At 53.2% G+C, this 20,914-nt stretch overlaps 1 long non-coding RNA gene across 1 annotated transcript; it reads left to right on the forward strand.

Moving 5' to 3' along the window:
• The first annotated feature begins 12,476 nt into the window (after positions 1-12,476).
• LOC123577744 lies at positions 12,477-17,156 on the forward strand. The gene is made up of 2 exons (XR_006702060.1): positions 12,477-13,539; positions 15,049-17,156. It is a non-coding gene; the product is annotated as an uncharacterized LOC123577744 (long non-coding RNA).
• The last annotated feature ends 3,758 nt before the right edge of the window (positions 17,157-20,914 follow it).

A 20,914-nucleotide genomic window follows, 5' to 3' on the forward strand; every position in this document is an offset into this window, starting at 1 on the left:
ACTAGCTGTGTGACCTTAGGCAACTTACCTACCCTTTCTGAGTCTTTGAGTGCTACAAGAGCAACTAAAAAGGTTTCTTGGAAAAGATTAACTGGGATAACACATGTAGAAAGCCTGGGAGAGTAACACACAGCCCTCACAGTCCACTGTCCACTGTAATAAAACAGTCAGAAATTCAGGGAGAGGGAAAATTGCACAAGATAACGCTATATGTTTCAGTGATACACTATATATGCCCTATGCTGTGCGGTTCACAAACACACAGTCATTGAACCCCTCTGCTCTCCAGATCTGGGAAGTATCTATGCACATACATTATGTACACATGTCCAAATACTGCAGCCCCACTGGCCTAAGATCTAGGCAAGGAGCTTTCATAAACACTGTATACACACGTTCACACGCGCACGCACGTTGTATAACAGAAACCCCAGCTGTCTTTTAATGTAGGACACAGTTTTCATACATATACACTGAGTTTACATGGTCAGATACAAACTGTATCACGGAAGCCCCATCTTCATATGATTTAGGAAGCTTTCATGCACATAACACTTATATGGAATGCAAAATACAAATACATTTTAATAATATAAAATACAAAAATAAAAAATTTCTATATGTTCAGATATAACTGCACCATTGATCCGTCCAAGCTGTCGTATGACCTCAGAAGAAGCAGTTTTCATATGTACTCACTGCGTACGTATGATCAGACACACACCGTGTTGCTGAATATCCCCCACGTTATCCAATGACCTGGTGAGTCTGTTCATACGTGTTCAGGACATAAACCCAGGGTGTCATTCCATGTGTTCTGGTCCTCTTTAATATCTTTCGACAATATTCTGCAGTTTCCATGGTACGAGGTTTGCACTCCTTAGCTCGCCCCAGTCCTGAGTATTATATCCTTTCTGATGCTGTCATTAGTGGAACTGTTTTCTTAATTCCATTTTCAGATTCTTCATTGCTCGTGTAGGAACACACGGTTGATTTTTGTATATTGAACTTGTATTCTACAACCTTACCAAACTCTTTATTATGATTATGGCTGAGCCCAAGATCAAAGGAGCCCGTGTTCCTGAACCGCCACGTAGGGAACGCCTGCTGAATCCACGGTCAAGTGCACGTGAGCAACGCACAGACACGTGCTGTGTTAGGCACCGAGGTCGGGGGCACCTGCGTAGCAGCTGCCGTCACCGTAACTAGCACAGCCTCCTACGTAAATGCCACTTCCTTTCTGGGTCGCTCCCTCCCTAAACGAGGAACCTTCCCTCGATTTTCTTTCTTATTTGTTTCCTTTCCAGCCTTACTAAAAACTGTAACTGTAGCTGCCTGTGTCATTGGTAAAACGTCTTTCTTCTAAGGCAGAGGCTCTGCTCACGTCACTCGTCACTCTACTCTGCTTGCTCCATACAGCACGTAACATACTACGCAGCAGCACAGCAACTATTCACTGAGCGCGTGAGCACACGTTTTTCTCCTTTTGTTTGGCTTCTGCGCCTGCTCGGAGCATTTCCGGTGCTGACGACAGCTGTGGGCTTCAGGGGCATGGCGAACACCACTCTGAGAGACCTACTCCTGTTCCCAAACCACCATCCGGGGAAGGAAGCATCCCCACTGGTGCTTCGCTAACAAGACAGGGAGTCAGGATTCGAACCCGAGTTCGAACATACTCCTCCACTAGACATCCTCTCTGCAAATTCGACTTCCCGACCGGTTCCACAACACGATCCGGCTCTGCAGGGGGCCCCTGAGCTATTCCAGCTCCTTCCAGGAGAAGTGCAGATCTGAGAGTCCGGGGGTCCCCAGAGCAGCCAAGATCCCAACCAGGAACCATCCAGTGGTGGCTGGAGTGGGAAGGGGGTGCCTGAGGACTGACACCCGTGTGAGGCTTCGGTTCGGCTCACACCCGAGCACACGGGCTCACAGGTTAGATGACACACCCACGGTCACACAGCTAGTGGATGGAGGACCCCAGGTCTGACCGGACTTCCATCTCCTTGACCCACACCCCAGCGTGAACGGGGGTGCCTGGCTGCCAGCACATCACTTGGAGGTAGAGGGAGCACACTCAGAACGTCCTCAGGACTTACTGGCTGCCAGTCTGGAAAACTGCCTCTTGCAAAATACACATCTACAGTTTTGCACAAGAGTAGAATATAAAACACCCACATATAAATATCTACCTCTCTCAGTCTCCAATGCCACATTCACTTTGATTTATGGAAGCATTTCCTTGCAATACGATATGCCGGAAAGTTTGAGCCTATAGCTCAAGAAAAAAGTGAGGCGTCTTAATTTCAAGGCAAATTAATTAAAATGCAATCCAAGCTCTTTGGAAATGACACAGAAATAGCATTCAAAGCTTGGTGTCCTTCCAGACAGAAACAGCCCGTCCCGCCTCCGGCCGGCATGATCCCATCATTCAAGGAGCTCAGCTTGGGGTATCACCTAGCACTTTTGTTGTTAGTATTCCAGGCTTTCCATCCTTCCAATACATATTAAATAGAGAGAGTGCTGAGTCAGGTGGTGTTTCACTCAGGGTCCCAGCAAGAATCAGAAGGCACGTTAAAAAGAGGCAACTTGAGTAAAGTTGAACAGAGGAACTGCAGAAGGTGTAGGCAGGATCGAAGGAAGCCAGGAGGGTGGTGCAGAAGCCCCAGGCAGCAGGCATGCAGGGAAGGGAGGGAGCAGGTACCAGAACCCAGGGAAGGGAGCAGCACAGTGAGGGCCCCCTGACGGAAGCCAGGGCCTGGGGTAGGAGCTTCGCAGAAGAAAACTGAGGGAACAAATATCCCAACCTCTCTCCTCCCACCGCCCCCCCCCACCCCGCCCCTGCCATGCCTCCTGGTGGCCCAACCCAAGCCGAAGGTGGAGAGTAAGGAAGCCACTGGTACGGCCCACCCAATCAGCCTCTGATCCCCGGAGCAGGGCAGGGAGGTGGAGGCGGGTCCCAAGGGCGCACAAAAGACACTCAGCACAGACGGTCTCACCCTTGTCTCCTCCTAGATGTGTGCCCCTGACACTCCACCTACCCGTCTGTGCCTCGGTCTGCTCTTCTGGCAAATGGAGATGGCACCTTCACAGCACTGGGGACGCTGTTGTGAGGAGTCACAGCGAGCCCTCAGCCCATCACGGCTGCTGGTCATTCACAGGATGTCACAGGCTGGAGGCGTGCAAGGCTCAGCTATCGTAATAGAGCTCACGTCTCGGCCCCTTCTTCCCAGGGCTCGCCTAAAAACCCTGAGACCTCACAGCTACGTCACACTCCACCCTATCACCATGGGGCGATAACGATGACGAGGTGATATAACCGCCTGCAAGGATTGTGGCAGGACTGAATGAGTTCAGGTGCACCACAAGCATGGAGGGCAGCAGTACACTGGAGGAGTGGCCCCGGCTTTCCACGGTGAGGAGGAGTCTGCTTCCCTGCCCTTGAATTCAGGCTGGTCGGCAACTGGCTTTGGCCCAGAGAGCAGCTGAAATAGGGGTGCTGGAGTTTTGAATGCAGCCCTCAAAGGGTCTTGCGCCCTGCCCCCAGAACCTTCACCGCCAGTGGGCCAGGTGACAAGGACACCTGCGGAAGGACAAGGGACCCCGTGCTGATGCAGCAGACAACCAGAGACGCTGAACGAGCCCCTCCAGGACCAGAAGGACCTCCCAGCTGAGCCCAGCCCGAGCTGCTGTAGAATCATGAGTAAGTAAACGGTGGTGTTTGAAACTGTTCCACTGGCAGAGGTCTGTTACGCAGTCAGATCTCATTGATAAGGCAAGTGATCGATCATTGGTAGCAGGTGCTGTTACTGCTACTATTTCACTGGCAGTGATATCAGTCAGGCCTCTTGGGCCCTGGGTCATCGGTCCCACGAATATCTGTACAGCTCTCGGGGCCACCAGATTCCTCGCGCTTTTTCCACACGGTGCTGTGGTCTGCATTTCACAGCTGAGAATCAGCTTCGGAAAGGGGACTGGACCCTCATCCAGGGAGTGGACAGCCAGACCGGGGCCCCAGCGGGCTCTCCCACAGTCACGGCCAGGACTCCCGGGGTGGAAGCCGTCCGGATCTTCTCTGAAGTGTGGCATTATCTGAACACTTTAAATTTTATTTTAATAACTTTGTTATTACAAGGTGAAGAGCGACAGGAATGTCTGAGTGGCGTTCTTTCTACCCTCAGTTCCACCATCCAAGTCAAACTCTGGGTTGGCCAGGACTCTGTCAGTGACAGAGCCTTACATGGTGTGGAGACCCCGTCTTTTCCACTGTCTGTGGCTCTGCCCTTCTGTGCCGATGACATCCCCAATAACGCCAGCTGTGACTGATGATCTGGGTCGTGTGACCATCCCCAAGCTGACCCGTATGCTCAGGTGTAAACGGTCGTTACTGAAAGGTCTTGGGAAAGTGTTCAAACCTGGTACATGATGGAGGATGGCCAGCCCAACCCAACTGCAAGAAAGGGTCTCCCTGGGAAAATCAGGATGTCATTGGCCAAATATGAACAGTGTGGGGCCCCAACAGATCTGCACAGCCCCAGCTCTGGCCTCTGGTCTTGCCCCAGCCCAACGATAACCCGAAACTCCTAGAAGCCGAACGAGCCGACTCTGACCACGTCTAATCCTGGGAGCTTGTAGGTCGGAAAACGTCACACTACAAAAGATCTGGTTTCTAGATTTATTTCAGTAAATCACAACATATTTTAGCACCTTCTCACCATACTAACGTGGCTGTGGCTCCTTCAGGAAAGTCACATGACTTCTGAGCTCAGTTTCCTCATCTATAAACTGAAAATATTAATACTGGTACTCAAGAAGGGCCACAGATACAAAGTATTTGAGACAAACGTTCTGGCCAGATTTGTCATTTCTTTTTCACTGTTTTGTTTTTGTTTTGTTTTGATTTTTTTTTTTATTTTTTTTCAACGTTTATTTATTTTTGGGACAGAGAGAGACAGAGCATGAACGGGGGAGGGGCAGAGAGAGAGGGAGACACAGAATCGGAAACAGGCTCCAGGCTCTGAGCCATCAGCCCAGAGCCCGACGCGGGGCTCGAACTCACGGACCGCGAGATCGTGACCTGGCTGAAGTCGGACGCTTAACCGACTGCGCCACCCAGGCGCCCCTGTTTTGATTTTTTAACAGCATTTCACAAAAGTGCAGCTGAAAAGACACAGTATTTTTCTCATCTGCTTAACTTCCTAAATGGGAACCCTACTCACACCTCTGTCTACACGGTGTTGACATCCACCTCCCGGCCACTTCTCCACACTTTTCCCGTCTTTGGAAATTGGTATTTCTTGGAGGGCAGTTTGACTGCTGGCCAGAGTCATAAGCAGACGGCTTTGGTTCATTTCCAAAGATCAAAAGCAGCTCAGAGAATCAGACAGAAGAATGTCAGGTCACACGTCAGCCTCACGACTGAGTAGCCGCAAAACCCGAAGACAAAGGATCAATCTGCTCCCCACAAATCCAACAGTGAAGGTGTGTGGCTTGAAAAGGCATCTGAAGAGAGGACACAGCAGCGTCCAGCCCTCCTGGGGCAAGCACGGAGCAGGAAGGACAGCACCAGGACGGCTCACCCAGCCCTCCAACAGCCCCAGGAGATGCTCCACTGTTACCCCCACTTTAAGGAGCGGTGAGCCGAGACGTGGAGGCCCAAGGAGGTAACCCAGAGAGAACAGGGCAGGCAGGGAAGGCAAAACAAGGGGGAAATAAGGAGGGAGGGCAGAAAGGAAAGACGCGAATTGCCTCTAAGGTTTCCACCGTCTCCTTCCTGATTTTCTGTCTTCCCTTTTGAAGGTTAAGGGCGAGGTCACTAAGAAGGAAAAATGGCCACTTCTGTAGTCAGAAGGGAATTGTTTCGTGTCCTTTACTATCTTTATCTCTATGATTAAAGAATGTTGGGTTCTCATGTCACAAACTTTTCTCTTGGAAAAGCTGTCACTGGAATGGGTCTTGGGCCGGCTGCCATCCAAAATCAGCCGCTGGTTTCCTAAGATGGCAGCTTGACCCGTCCTTCCCTCCCTTCTGCGCAGCGGGAAATACAAAGACTCGTTGCCCCTCCCAGCGACGATCCCATTAAAATTCACTCTCTCCTTTCCTTGTTTCACTGTTTATTTTACAAACAGAGACACAGTGTCTGAAAAGTCCAGTAGCTCAAAGACACACTTTTCCAGTGAAACCGAACCACCTTCCGCTTTTATATCTGAAAATGAAGCAAAACCTTCCTTCAAAGGAATTTTCATCCACATGGATCTACTTTCCAGTGGAGGTGGGAACCTCACCCACTCATCCAAAAGCCACAAACACAGGCCTCCTTCCCAGAGCCCCGCATTATGTGGCTCTCCCTCTGAGGAAGCGAATACAGAATCCAGGAGGGAATGCGGGGCCAGGGAATAAGCAAGCTCTTCTGTCCTTCATGGATGACAGCCGAACTCACACCCTCAAGGAAAACGCAGACTGCTGCTTTAAATATCAGTGCAGAAGCCAAGATTTCTTACACAGGACACAAAAAGCACTAACCAAAAAGAAAGACTGATAAGTTGAACTTCGTCAAAATTAAAACCTCTGTTCATGCAAAGGTAACGACTTTACAAGAAGAACCATAAGCCACAGACGGGAGGGTGTGTGTGCAATACACGTATCTGGGAAAGAACTCAATATATAAAGAACTACAAATCAATTTAAAAAAAAAGACAAAGTAGTCAATTAAAAAAAACAAGCAAAAACCTCGAAGAGGCAACTTGTGAAGGATGTAAATGGTCAACAAGCATATGAAAAAGTGCTGAACATGACTTTCCACTGAGAAAACGTGAATACTGAGATAACCCCGCACGTCCGCCAGAGTGGCTAAAATCCAAAAAGACGGATGACGTCAACTGCCATGGAAACACGGCACCGTGGGAATGTATGGGGCCCCCATTCCGGTTACCTGCCTGTCGATTTCTACAAAACGCAATACGCGGCCACCCGTGAACGATCCTATTCCTGGGGGTGTGCGTGAGAAACGAAGGTACCCGCGTCCCTGACCGCTGTCCTGGGTCTGCTCCTGTGGGACTCCAACGCAAGACAACCTCGTTTCTGAGACAACCAGCAGTCAGGGAAAGGGCTCCAGAGTCAGACAGACCTCAGACTAAATGCAAGTGTTTCCAATCCTGGCTCTGTGACCTCAAGCAGGGGATCTAACTTTACTCTCCTCATCTGTAAAATGGCCATAACGTTGGAACCAACTTACACGGTTTTTGCAAGGATGCAACGCACGTCACAGAGCGAAAGCTTAAAAATGCTTAACATCCTTAGCGTCACTGAACTTTGGCATCAGGTCGTGTTCATTCTACAATACAGAAAACTCAAACTATTTCTTATGTTTTATATACATGGCTCTTTTTGTTTGTTTTCATTTTGAGAGTTTAGAAGAAATTCATCTGTAATTCTACTTGGGACAAAAGATGTTGGGGAAGGTAGCTCTTGGGACATCTGTACCCACAGGGGAAAAAACACTAAAACGCTGTCTCTACGGAGACCACAGGCTGTGCAAGATTAGGGGATTCTCAGAAGAGCAAATCCATCTCTGCTCTGGCAAGAAGACTGATTCATTCCACAAGTTTCTCCCAGACTAAATTTGAGCAGAACCAAATTCCTTCTCACGAACACTTTTCTGCTCCTCTGATGAGCACGTTTTATGTGTGGAGGTTGGTCACCTTGTCTTTATGGTTACATTCTTGCCTCCTCTGTTTATTGGCATAAGGGAAAGACTATAAACCTGCTGAACGTGTTTTCTTTCTTATGTCTTTCATGTGTTACTTTGAGATCAAGACTGTGATGTGTCCATTTAGAAAATGCCTACCTGCAGGAAAGAAAAACTTACAACAACTGACATCTTTAACGCAGCCCCAAATAAACAGTAAGTAGCCTGCCTGGGAGCGGGCAGCGGCGTGTCCTTCGACGGAGGGCAAGTTAGGTCTCCTCTCTTCCTTCTTGCTTTCTCTTTCTCTTTCTTTTCTTTTCTTCCTTCCTTCTCTTTCTTTCCTCCCTTTCTTTCTTCTTTCCTCTTTCTTCTTTCTTTCCTCCCTTTCTTCTTTCTTTCCTCCCTTTCTTTCTTTCTTTCCTTCTGTTTCTTTTTCTTTCTTTCTTCTCCTTTTCTCCCTTTCTTTTTCTTTCTTTTTCTTTCTTTCTTTCTTTCTTCTCTTTCTTTCCTCCCTTTTTCTTTCCTTCTCTTTCCTCTTTTTCTCTTTCTTTCTTTCTTTCTTTCTTTCTTTCTTTCTCTCTTCCTCCCTCTCTCCTTTCTCTCCCCTCACTTTCTTTCTTTTTTTCCTCCACATCCTCGCTGGTATTACCTTGAGAAATACTAGGCTGAGAGTATATGCCAGCTTCATTACAAACAACAGACATACAAGAAAAGCGGGTCACAGAAGCATGATAGGCCAGCTGTGGCCGTCGGGGCTCCAGCTCAGCTCCCACCACTCAATATCTGCCACGTGATCTGGACACACGGCCTTGCCCCTCAGAGCCGTGGTTCTCTCTTCTGTAAAGGTGGTTCCATGCCTACCTCACAGAGTTGTCAAGACACTTAAATGAGACACTGCTGGTCCAGTGCCACCAGGCCTGGCCTCAGGAAGCTGTAGCTGTAGGACTGTTCAGTGCTTGGTCAGTGCTTGGGAAGGTGAGACTGTCACTTTCTGTTTTACTGGAGGCATTAATTTATACTACGTATTTTGTTTCTTGTGTGGGTTCTTTTTCTCTGTGATAATGTGGAGTCATCAGTTAGGAGGCACTCTGGTGCAAGGAAAAGAATGCTCAAATAAAGATGCTTTAAGCAATAAAAACACGTAATTGTATCATATTTTTAAAAGTCCCTAAGTAGGTGGTCCTGAGGTTGTCTTGGCAACACAATAATGTCATCCTTGCCCAGGCCCTTTGCGTCTCTCTGCTCCAGCACCCTCAACTTCTCTCCCTCACATTATCACCTCTTGGTCCCTAGATGGCTGCTGCAACACCAGTCACCCTCAACTGCATTCAGGGGCAGGACCGAGACAGTAAAAAAAAGAATCTCTTCTCGTGACCCTTCACATGACTTCTTTTCTTTTATCAAAGAATAAAATTCTTCCCTGAAATTCTCTGCTGGCTTCCCTCCAGCTTCTTGACCAGAATGGAATCACTCCCCCACCCACCCACCCACCCACCGCCGGCTTCAAGGGAGGCAGAGGAAGCACCTATCTGGCCCCTGCAGGCCTTCGTAGATGGAGAAAGGCACTGGCGGGGACGGTGACACAGCTAACCAGTAGTTTCTGCTACGGGGTGTGGTGCGGTGGTGAAAATATGGGGCTCTCCTGCCCCGTGCGCTGAATGAACAGGGTGTGGGGAAGGAGTGTGGCACACTCACTGCCTCCTCCGTCGGGGTCTGGCCTCCCTGCTCACTTCCCCCGTGAGCCTGGGCAAGCACCTGGCCCTCCGAGCCTCCCCTGAACAATGAGAGGCTTTGAGCCGTCTCCCCATAAACAACACACCATGCCGATGCTTTTAAGCACGTAAGAAAAGAGAATGAAGAATATGGAGGGGTGGATTATTGATCTATCACGTTAATTACCGAGACAGCAAGCTTGCTAAGGCCTCCAAGGAGAGATCCTCTGTGGAGCTGGGTGGAGGACGCGGGACAAAGAATGGTTTTGACGGGAAAGAGACCTGAGCCGTGTGCTGTGTGCTGAAGGGTGGTCTGCCTTGGAGCGCCAAGGGAAGGGGGCGCTCCCAGCAGGATGGAGCCAGCCAAAGGGCGGACGCGTGGGAGAGCCCATGTTGGCTTGGAGGTGAGTAAAGAGACAGACTTTACCTAAAACACCTTATCAGTAGCCGGTTGCGCCCCAAACTAGCCACTCCAGATGTTTTAGGAAGGACAGGGTTCCGTGGTCCATTATGTCAGGTCTATTACCTTATACTCCAGCCAACACACCCAGTAAAAACGTAATGCAAGCCGCATAAATAATTCTGAGCTTTTTACTGGACGTGTTAAAGAAATAAAGAGAAATAAATGAAATGCATGTATTTAATCCAACACTGTATACCCAAGATATTGTCATAATCAGTAGACATTATTAATGAGATAGTCTGAATTTTTCTTGGAGAAGAAAGAACACGGTGAGTCTTCGAAAGTCACTGTGTGTTTACACTCGGAATTGTGGTCAGCAGCCACGTGCTGCTGGGGGGTGGAGGCCAGGTGGGGGGAGCTCCCGCTCCTCGGGGAGGCTGATAGGCAGCAACCCCTCCTCTCGTCTCCTTCCTCCTCCCTTCTCTCTTTCCTTCCTCCCTCCCTTCCCTTCCCTTTCCTTCCTTCTTTGTTCCTTCCTTCCTCCCTCCCTCCCTTCCCTCAGCACATCCAGCTCCAGGAACCAGCACTGCAGAGCGCTCGCGCACAGCAGGAACTCCCAGCTAGCACACGGCCTCTCCTGCTTTTCCCCCAAGCCGCACCCCCCCCCCCCACCCCATGGCAGAGAGCAAGCAAGGACCTTGGAGGAGGTGGAAGGGAGGTATCCGTGATTTTCCCCCAAGCCAGGCTGCTGCCAGGATGGAATTTCTTTGAAGTCTTCTGTTTTATTCTAAAAAATTACAGATTCTATATTCTGCTCCAAAATATATCCATGTTTGTTTCAATATTGAAAATGTGTTACATACTTGGCATCTAGGAGAAACCGAAGCCCAATGTGTTTACGTTGTAACTCTCTCTCCCGTTCTGTGTACCCTCGGGGTGATGTGCACCCCGACTTAAGATGCACACACTCACCTGATCCCCCAGCCCCCCTCAGCTCTGGGTACCCACAGCCTTCTTAAAAACTTAACTTCGACGGTCCATTCCCTTGCATTTAGGCAACCTATGAGCCTAAACAAAAAGTTTTTGTTTTGTTTTTTTGTGTTCCTTAACCATTCTAACCTAGAATAACCCACTAGCTGGAGACTTCACTGCCAGCAACTCTTCCCACTTCTGCTGAAATATCCCCAGAAATAGCCCCTAAAATTACTCCCAGAAAATCTTTCCTCCTGGAAGAGGTGTGATTCCTCCTGAAACTATTTGTGAAAAAACAACATTTTGACAGACATTCCCAGTATGATCATAAATTTCTAGCCTTTATTAGAGGATCACCTCTAATTAAGGTTGTAAATTTTATAATCATTACCAAATGTTTATGTATAAGCAAATATATTTTATATGCATAAATGTGACTGAGTTTATTATATATAATATGGTACATGTAGAATATAAAAACTGTTGTAGGTAATTAATAAAAATACATTAATTGTGTAAAATAAATGTGTTTTAAATAAATAAAACATAAACACATAACACAGATATGGAAGTGTCGTAAGTACGTAATAAACAAAGTATATAAAGTTAATATTAGTTTATAAATATAAAGTTAAATACTTTCAAGATCACCATGATAAGGATACCAGCAAGCGTCTCTAGCCTCCAGGGTCCCGAGACCGGGGGTGGCCATGGGCCACCAGAGTGGCCAGGGCTGCCACAGGCAGCGCTGCCGGTCTGTGCCTCAGCAGGAGGGGTGTCCAGACTGCAGGGGCCTGAGAGACCCGGAGGGCGTCGTGTGGCAGGCACGTATTTTTCTACGACGACCACCACAACTGATCCCATGTTCCTCTCACGGATGCGATGCCGACACTCCTCCCACCCCGTGCTAGGATGTCCCCTCCTCTTGAGCCTGGGGGGAACTCTGAGACCATCTCCACCCACAAAGCACGGTGGAAACGGCCACCGAGACCAGGAGTCACTCACCTCCACGTCGTATGACTAGTGTGCTGCCCCCGTGCTGGGAGGGCCAAGCAGCCACAGGGAAGGCCCAGTGCAGGGGCAGGGCCAACAGAGCCCAGTGGAGGCCCCCCGTTAACGGCCAGCTTTACCCCCCAGACACATGGGAGAGACAGCCCGAGGGTGACCCCAGAACCCAGCCATCAATACCTGTAGCTCTCGAGCCTCCCCAGCGGTCCCCACGCCACATGAGCGGTCCCCACAGAGCCCTCCCCGAGCTTCAGACACGTGAGCAAAAACCAGATCAAAATAACAACAAAATCAAAATGACAACCCCCGCCCCCCCCCCCCCCACACACACACACGCTGTGATTATGGACTGTGTGTCCCCTGTATTTGCTCTGAGCCCTTCGCACAGATAAGCCCCTCCAGGTCACGGTGGTCAGAAGCCATGGCCCAACCCCTACCAGCAGCTCCGAAATCACACAAGTCTCCTCCCCAGTTTGCAGCACACCCACTCAGAAACAGGGCCGTCCCTGACTGGAGTAGGGAGGCTGGTCACAGCTGCAAACCCACACAGGGTGCTACAGAAAGTGAGGGAGTTTCGTTACCCAGAATGCACAGAGCCCCACAGGGCTGTTAATGATATACAATGTAAGCAATGATTTAACATTCTAAAATCCCACAAATCCTGAATTCTGAAACAGATCCGGCCCCCAGGGTCTCAGATAAGGGACTCAGATAAGGGACCTGTGGGGCAGACGGCTCAGGCCATGAGCCCCAGTTGTGAACAACGGAAAACAACAAGCCGGCTCGCATTCAGGGGGGCCGTGCTGGCGTTTCACGTGGCCATCTCATTACTGCTCACGTCCACCCAGGGTCAGCAGACCCGGCCTGGAGGCCACCGTGAAGCTGTCCAGCCTCCAGCCATGCTCAGCTGGGGACCAGCGGGCTGGCTGCCTGGCGAGGGCCAGATGCACGCTCCAGGCTTGGCACCGACCGTGTTTCCCAAAGCCAGCGCCCTCGCTCGCCGCTGCCGACATCAGGCTCCACATTAAACACGGGATCAGAGCTGTTTGTCACAGGATTTGCAAGGCTTTTCCCCAGCAGCTGAGAGAGAGCCTGAATTTCCCCGGAACATCGAATACAGCTGTCAGGGGCACAGCTGGGCTTGGGTGGGGACAGACAGGATGCGGAGTGAGGAGTGGGCCAGACGTCCCTCTGCCAAGGAGGAGGAGGGGGACTCTCAGCGCAGATAAATTGCCCGTGCTTCACAACCCTGGACTCTGAGTCTCTGGCCACTTTGCTCCCGAAACGCTGTGCCTTTGCAAAGAGCTTGGCTCTCCAGCACATGGGTCTGGCTGGAATCCCAACCCCGCTCCTTACTTTGGGATTTTGGACAAGGCACTAAAGTGTGTCGTGCCTCGGTTTCCCCACCCATGACACGGGGCTGTTAACAACCGTACGCATGCCATGGGGCTCCCGTGGCACTGACACAACGAAGGACCTGAACAAGAAGGCTGGCGGAGGCTTTATTCAAAGTGTCCAAAAAAGTGGAAGTAACCCCAATGTGTGTCAGCAGGGGGACGTGCAAACACACTGGGGCATGCTCTCACAACAGAATTCTGTCCAGCAAAAGACAAGGGCAGACCCGCCACACCCCGCCACACGGATGGATGTCGGACTTAGGACACGTGGAAGAAGCCGACGCAGAACAGGACGCACTGTGTGATTCCACGGATATGAAGTTCGCGGGCAGCAAAGCGACGGGCCTAGCAGTCGGGACGGTGGTAAGCTGGGGTAGGGGTGTGGACCAGGAAGGGGGACGAGGGCTCCCCGACCCACCGCGGGTGCTGGCAAGTTCTGTGTGTCTCAGGGGCACCCCATGCGGTGACTCACCGGGCGGCACGCTTCACACAACAGCACTTGATTATATTTAAGCTGTGCCTCAGTTAAAAAAAAAAAAAAAAAAAAAAAAAAAAAAATCTGGTAAATTGTAGGTACTCAAAAGTCAGCCGCTTAAAACGTGCTTGTGTGTGGTCCTCAGCACAGGGACCGCCTTTCTTTTAACCAGCAAACAGACGAGCGCCTGTAAAGGTCCTGGTGGTCCTGTGCCCTTACAGGTCTGTCATTTTTCTCGACTAAGTAGGGTTCTCTCTGGCTTTGATATTTCTTTCTTTTGAGGGAAAAGAGAAGCTGGGGAGTATGAGGGTGGGAAGGGGGAGCCAATGGAACCAGCTGCCTTCCAGGGGCACTCTGGCGTTCCCTCGGTGAGCACTTTGGGGCTCGATTTTTCCACAACACCCCGCATTCCAGGAGGGGACCAGGGCCTCCATGGGGCCGAGCCGCCTTCCGCTGCGAGACCCGGAAACAGCAGGAAGATGCAGGGGAGTCTGTGGCTTTACTTTGTCCCAGGAGCGGGAGGGTCCTGGCTGGGCTCAGAGGGCGGCCCGAAACCTTCCCCCACTCCAGGCCCAAACACCTCCCCGCGGAGTCTTGAAACACTGCTGTGTTTATCTGGAAGGCTGGCCCAGGCGGTGCTGAGGCTGGCGGTTTGGAGTGGGCTAGGGTGTCATCTTCCGAGCACGAGGCCCGGCCCCTCTCTGCAGGTGGCCGTGGCAAGGGTAAAGCAGGGGCTGGGGACACTGGACCTGGAGCCTCCGGCCTGAGCTCACAGCAATCCCGGGAAGGGGGCGGCCACCTGGACCCGGCTGCCTGGGACCGGCTCATCAACGTGGGGGCCCGGACACCCTGGGCTCCTCTGCTCCAGTCTGCCTGCTATAGCCCAGGCCTCTAACACGTCCGACACAACACAAACCTCCTATGCAGGGAACCCAGACCCTTCTCTGGCACTCAGCTGGTGCTAAAGACTTCAAGGGGCCCTTTCGGACCCTCTGGGACAAGGGACTCAGGCCAGGTCACCGTCCCCATGACAGGGAGGGGTTTCTGGGGCAAGCTCCAGCCACACTCACAGCATTGCGCCCTATACGGAGCCTTCCTCCCGGTACTCTGAGTGTTCGTAGCCAAACCTGAAGGTTCTGGGACAGAAGGGCGGGCAGCATCCCTCCCCCGCACTCTGGACCTGACAGGGCCCCCCCCCCCCAGTCCCTGGTGCAACACCATCCTCGATCTGGAGTCACAAACGCCCTCTGTCCCTGCGCCCGGCTCCTGGCCTCCATCACGGGCTGCACTTGACTGCGCTTCATGTTATCTGCAGACTTGAAGCTGTTCTTGAAACGTGCATGTCGCGGTTTTGTGCGTGTGGATTGTAAAAAAATGTGTAAACGTTTTGATTGAAGGACAACATTCGTACGGAGAAGCGCACCCACCCTGAGCGCATGGTACACGGGCCGCGGCCAGGGAAGCAGCACCTGGGCTGAAGCACCGAGCGCCAGCAGCAGCCAAGCCGCAGGCCCCTGCGGGCACCACTCCACCTCCCCTCCAAGTGCACCGCCCTCATCACGGGCCGCAGTGTCGCCTTGTCCTCCTGCTCAGCACTAGGGCTCCCCCCACCACAGCGCTCCGTGCACAGCCAGTCTGCCGTCTCCCAGCCCTGCCGCCTGCTCCACGCCATGCCCTCCCACCTCCGGGCTCTCACCACTCTCCCCAGCGCCCCCTCCAACACGAGCACCCCGTTTGACCTCAGCAAACGCAGAGAAACAGGCCGCTGGCTACATTCCATTCCTGCGGCGGCTGCAACACATGGTCTCACACTCAGTGACCAAGATGGCACAACTTGACGCCTCCAACCTCCTCTGGAGCGCACAGGTGCACAGCGGGCCTCAGCGGGCTCAAGTCAAGGTGGGGGCAGGGCTGCTTCGTTCCGGAGGCTCCAGGCTCCAGAACCTGCTTCTCGCCTCTTCCGGCTTCCAGAGACGCCACATCCTTCGTTCCAACTCTGCCTCTGTCACCACAGTCCTTCTCCAACTCTGGCCCCTGGGTGCGTGTCTTACAGCGACCCTCATGATGACATGGGGCCGGGGTCATCCAGGACCAAGTACCCACTTCAGGGTCCTTCACTCAACCACATCTGAATGGTCCCTTTTGTGTAGGGTAACACATTCATAGGTTCTGGGGACTGACGGACATGTCAGGGGAGGGGTGTGCTGAGTACAAGGATGCACAGGATTGACCCGTCCAAGCAGAAAGAACCGGCTTGAGCTCCCAAAGGTCTGTACCGGTTTATACTTTGTCCAGCAGAGCACAGAGTCCCCATCTTCCCTCCTTCCTTCCCTTCAGCGCCCCTGCCTTCCTTCAAGGAGCCCTGCTCAGCCCAAGACCTAGGAGAGCCCGGCCCCCTCATCTTGGAGGATAACTGAGACAAACTGGTCTCCAAAGGGTACATCTTGTAAAACATGAACACACAATACCCAGTGCTGGTGAGGATGTGGTAAAAACAGCAGCCTCCTGCCCTCCCCATGAAAACAGAAAGCAAATTGGCCACCAGTCTCAAGAACCTTGACAACACTTGGACATTCTGGACCCCTAATTTGTTCTGGCAAACTCTCCCAGGGAAATAGTCCCAAATACTTCACGTGGAAAGGGCTGAATAAACAGTCACTCAGCTGAACTGAGCTGGACCTCCAGGCAGCAGGGGGCCGGCAGAGGAGGGGGCAAAGGTGAGCTTCGAGCATGACTCACACACCCTTCAGGAAAATAACCAAATGTACGCGCATCACATCGCAGGAGAGGGAGCAAGTCCGGGGCTGAGGAGGGACATTCCTTCCTGTCTGGTGGGTGGTCACCTCTCCTCCCTCTACCAGGGCCCTCCCCCCAACCCCCGCTGATCTCTCCTCTTCCCTGTGGGGAAGGGTCAGGGCCACTACTTTCCAGCAGAGCAAATCATAAACACCAGAGAGAGAGGGAGAAGGTGAGGGAGAGAAGAGCCTGAGTCACAGAGAGGGAGAGGGAGGCCGGGCAGGAGCGTGGGAACGGCGGAGACAGCTCTGTGCTGGCCGAGGGCGCTGGCTGGCGCCAGGAGTGAGGGGATCAGAGTCACCTGTGTCCCAGGATGAAGCAGTCCCGCAGACCCTGGGCCCCACAGAGTGGACCTGACCGAGGTGAACTGGCCTTCTAATTAAGAGCCATGTGGAGGGTGCCCCTCTGGCAGAGGAACTAAAGAACACCCCCCTCCACCCCAGGGCCTGGAACTCGGACATGATGGCCACCATCCTGGTCCACAGGGGCCACGTCCCGGGAGGGCAGAGAGGTAAGCCAGAAGGGCCTGGATCCCCAAGACTGTGCGGTGGCCGTGCCCACCAGCCCCCCACAGCCCGTGCCAGGACTCCTGAGACGCAGAAGAGAAATCAACGTCCATTGTTGTTAGGCACTATTTTTCCAGTCTCTACCGCTCTTGGCTGACTCCACTCCCAACTGGTACCATGCCCAATAAATAACAAGAATATTACTTACTGTCATAAACATCAGAGTTCTAATTAAAACTGTTATAATTGTATAACTGATATAACATCTTATCACTTAGACCTGGACGAGCGGGGCCCTTACCCCAGGGCCCAACCTCAGGGGGCCCCTTCCCCCAAATCTTCCAAATTCCCTCCAGCAGCTGGGACCAGCCAGGTAGGCAGTGCCATCCAAGCGGGCCACCACAAGCCAGGAGGGGGTCCATTTGAGCCTCGGACCTCATTCCCCCCTCCCTCCACCCTCCACATCGGAGGTCGGCCAGACACTCTCAGGAGCGCGGGGACTTGCCCCTGTGGGCCGTCCCGGGGTTCTACGGTCAAGCCTGCACCACTGATGTTGCCAGTACATTTCACGCAGGACTGCATGTGACTGGGCCACCAGGATGGTGTTGACAGCCTGACTTGGGGTCATTCGGATGGCTTACTAAGACCCCAGCCCTGCAGAAATATCCGCCTGGAGCCCGGCACATCCCACAAGCAGCCCTGTCGTCGTCACTATTAAATGCTAGTAATTCCTGCTAATCACAAACAGAGCGTACCAGTCTAAAACTCCACAGCAGAAAAGCTGACTCCTCTTCTGAAAAGTGAGGGACCTGGGAACCAACTTCCTACAGCCACGGGGGGCCACCCCATCCGTGTCCCAGAGGGTCCCACTCCTGAGGAAGCAGACACCCATGCGTTCCCCTCTCTGCCTCCATCGTGCCCACCATGCCACCCTACAGGCTTCTCAAAGCGAGGAGCCAGTGCTCCAGGACCTGTCTCTCTGAATCTGTCTTTACATCTCTGTTAAAATGTCTGCCGAGAGCTTCTGAGCCCAGCAGACACCAAGGAAGGACAGCAGCACCAGGAAAACCATGAGGGGGTGTGATGCACAGGGCTGTACATATTCACTCCTCAGTCACAGAGCCAGCCCGTAAGCAAGGCTGCTAAATCCCCTGGGTGACAGGTGAAGAGTCCGAGGCAGGGAGGCCAATGTAGGATGCGGGTCATCTGTAAGACATGGCGGTCACCTGTAAGACGGGAGTCACCTGCAGGATGGAGTCATACTCAGCATGAGGCCGTAGTCACACCCGACATGGACAGCAAGAGGAAGGAGGGAAGGGGACAGTGCAGGGAGCGCACAGAGCAAACACAATCGTGCTGACACCGTTACAACAGTTCAGCTCCGCAGCGAAAGGCCGATCCGGCCCCTCAAACTCACTCTGCCTCGGGTATCACCAAGGGAGGGTGTCTGCATTCCATCCTCAGCCCCCGGCCCCCCGCCAGTCTGAGCAGCCCTCAGGGAGCCCGGGAAGTGGTACTTGAACTCCTGGGTGACTGAGCTGTGCAGCGGCTACCGGACCACAGTTGCTCTGAATTTGTTCCCTTCGAGCACCCCGGCCCCCTGCCTCCTCTCGGGAGACAGCCCCGCGCTATCTCTGCAATGCAGCACAAGGCAGCCTCCATGCCTCATTCCAAATCGCAGATAAGGACCTAAGACCCGGGCCAAAGCACATCGTGGGTCAACGACGAGGCTCACTGCCCCCCGACCCCTACCTGTTGGCCCCTGGCTCCAGGCTGAACCCTGTGCCATGGGAAGCAGCCTCTGGTACATAAGCATCGGAACATGGAAGCAGACGAGAGGGAAAGGACGCCACGCTGGCGGTGCCCACGCCCGCCCGGGTGAGACCACCTGACCCCCGCAGGCCTTGCCGGCCTGGCAGCGGGGACGTGGGAGGGCGACGGCAGGGTGCCTGTCCGGGGCCCGTCCCGCAATCTGTTTCCAATTCCCTGACACAGGGGGCCATTGATCCTCCCCACTTGGCGGCCGTGCCGCGGGCTCCGCGTGCCTCAAGGATTGCACGCTGAGTGAACTCTGCCGGGCGGCAGGACAACGTGTTCCATTGTTCCCCACCCGCCTTCCCAACGCCCTGATTGGTAAGCAATGTCTCCGAGAGACGGATGGAAGGAAACGCTCCCCGGGCCGAGGCCTCCCCACCAGGCTGAAGAGCCCCTGTCACTGAGGAGGTTTTGCGGGGACTGGCGGGCTGGGCTCACTCCTGTCACTTCCTCCTCATCGGTCCCTGCTCCCCAGGAATTAACCTCAAAATGGGGGTGAGCCACGGGACCATTCACCCAGACTTCCCAGGGCAGGCCAAACTGCAAATACTCCACCTATCACCGATAATTAATATAATTGTTACTACTGCAATTTACTGGGCATTCGCCACACGTGAAGCACAAACACCACGTAACCGCCGGGCGCAGGGGGTATGTAAGGCACCTGCTCCGTGCCTGGCACTGTGACGCCAGCCCTCCTTCCCCTTCAGTCCTGCAGACACAGAGGAAGGTGCTGCTGTTAGCCCCCTTTCATAGATGGGAAGACAGACAGATGGACAGAATCTGAATCCAGGCACGTCTGCTCCCAAGCCCCTGCTGCCTCTTCCTTAAAAAAACTCACAAACCCCTTCCACTCCTCAGCTCAAAGCCCTCACGTTGTGCCCCTCTCCTCGGCCTCCCCTCCTCGGGGGTCAGGCACAGCGGTTGTCCCCGAGGTCGCACCAGCACACGACGGGCGAGCTCTGGGTCTCCCTTTGGTGGGCAGAGGGGTGCGGAACCCGAGAGGATGTGATGCAGCTGCACGCTTCGAGGCGCAGCATCGCCGAGTGAAGGACATCACAGGCGAGACAGGCACGTGGGAGTGAGTCCCGGCACCACGCACGAATGGCCTCTTTGCACAAGGGAAGGCTCCAGAGCAGTCGGCAAAGGCCACCAGCACGGGTGTCAAGGAGGAGGCAGGACTGACCGTGACACAGGCAACAGGCAGCAAGGGACACAAGCGTCCGGGGAGGATATGCCAGAGCCAAGAGGGGAGCTAAACGGGGCAGCTAAAGACCAAAGCAGGAGGCTGGGGCATGACACGGTTTCTGGTGTCTTTGTCACCCGGCAGTCAAAGCTCTCCTGTGAAACCAGCCTGGCTGCCATTCCAGCCCCAGAAGAGGCCGGGAGGAGCTCACTGGGGAGGGATAAAACCCCTTTCAGGAGTGGTGACCGCTGGCCATCCACTCTCCTCCCGCATCACAGCCCGTCTCCACAGGGCTACCAACCCGTCCGCGTTCGTGCTACGTCTGCTCTGCTCGGGTGATCTGTTTTTCCCCTCCTAATTCCCTCCGACGTTACTTTTGGTCACGATCTTCCATCCTCTGGGCTGCCACGCACGGCTCCGTGGCCTCCTGCACAGCCCCAAACCGGGCCGCGGGCACTATAGTAACACTTTCCGAGGATCACGTTGTCTTCTCTGAATTACGTGGTTGGAACCCTGGACGTGCCAACTGTGTCTGAGGGTTTCCAGCCTTGGGCTTTTGGGCCAAAAGCTGCCTTCACTGTGAGCCACTTCCTTCCATCAGAAAGGCATGTGTAAGCCTCGCTCAAACCCAGGAACCGAGATGTAGCCGTGCGGAGGCGGGACGGCCGGCGCCAGGACAGGCAGACTCTCCCGCCAAACAGAGCTGGTGGAGGAGGGCGGTTCACCGACACCCACCCCTTGAGCTGGACCTTCCTGAGGGTTCTGCCATCAGGGTGACCCGGCGTCACCCCCAAGCAGCGCTAGCGACACGGAAGAAACCTGCCCGGGAGAGGGCCCTCCGAACCCAGGACACCTGCCTCGTCAGCGTTTCTGGGGGCACCTGACAAAAACCACAGAGGAACTCCCTTAGGCTAAGAAGAATGAAAATGAAAATAAGCAAAATAGTAAAAACAAACAAGA

This window comes from Leopardus geoffroyi, chromosome E2 (genome assembly GCF_018350155.1).
Source record: "Leopardus geoffroyi isolate Oge1 chromosome E2, O.geoffroyi_Oge1_pat1.0, whole genome shotgun sequence".
Taxonomy (NCBI): Eukaryota; Metazoa; Chordata; class Mammalia; order Carnivora; family Felidae; genus Leopardus; species Leopardus geoffroyi.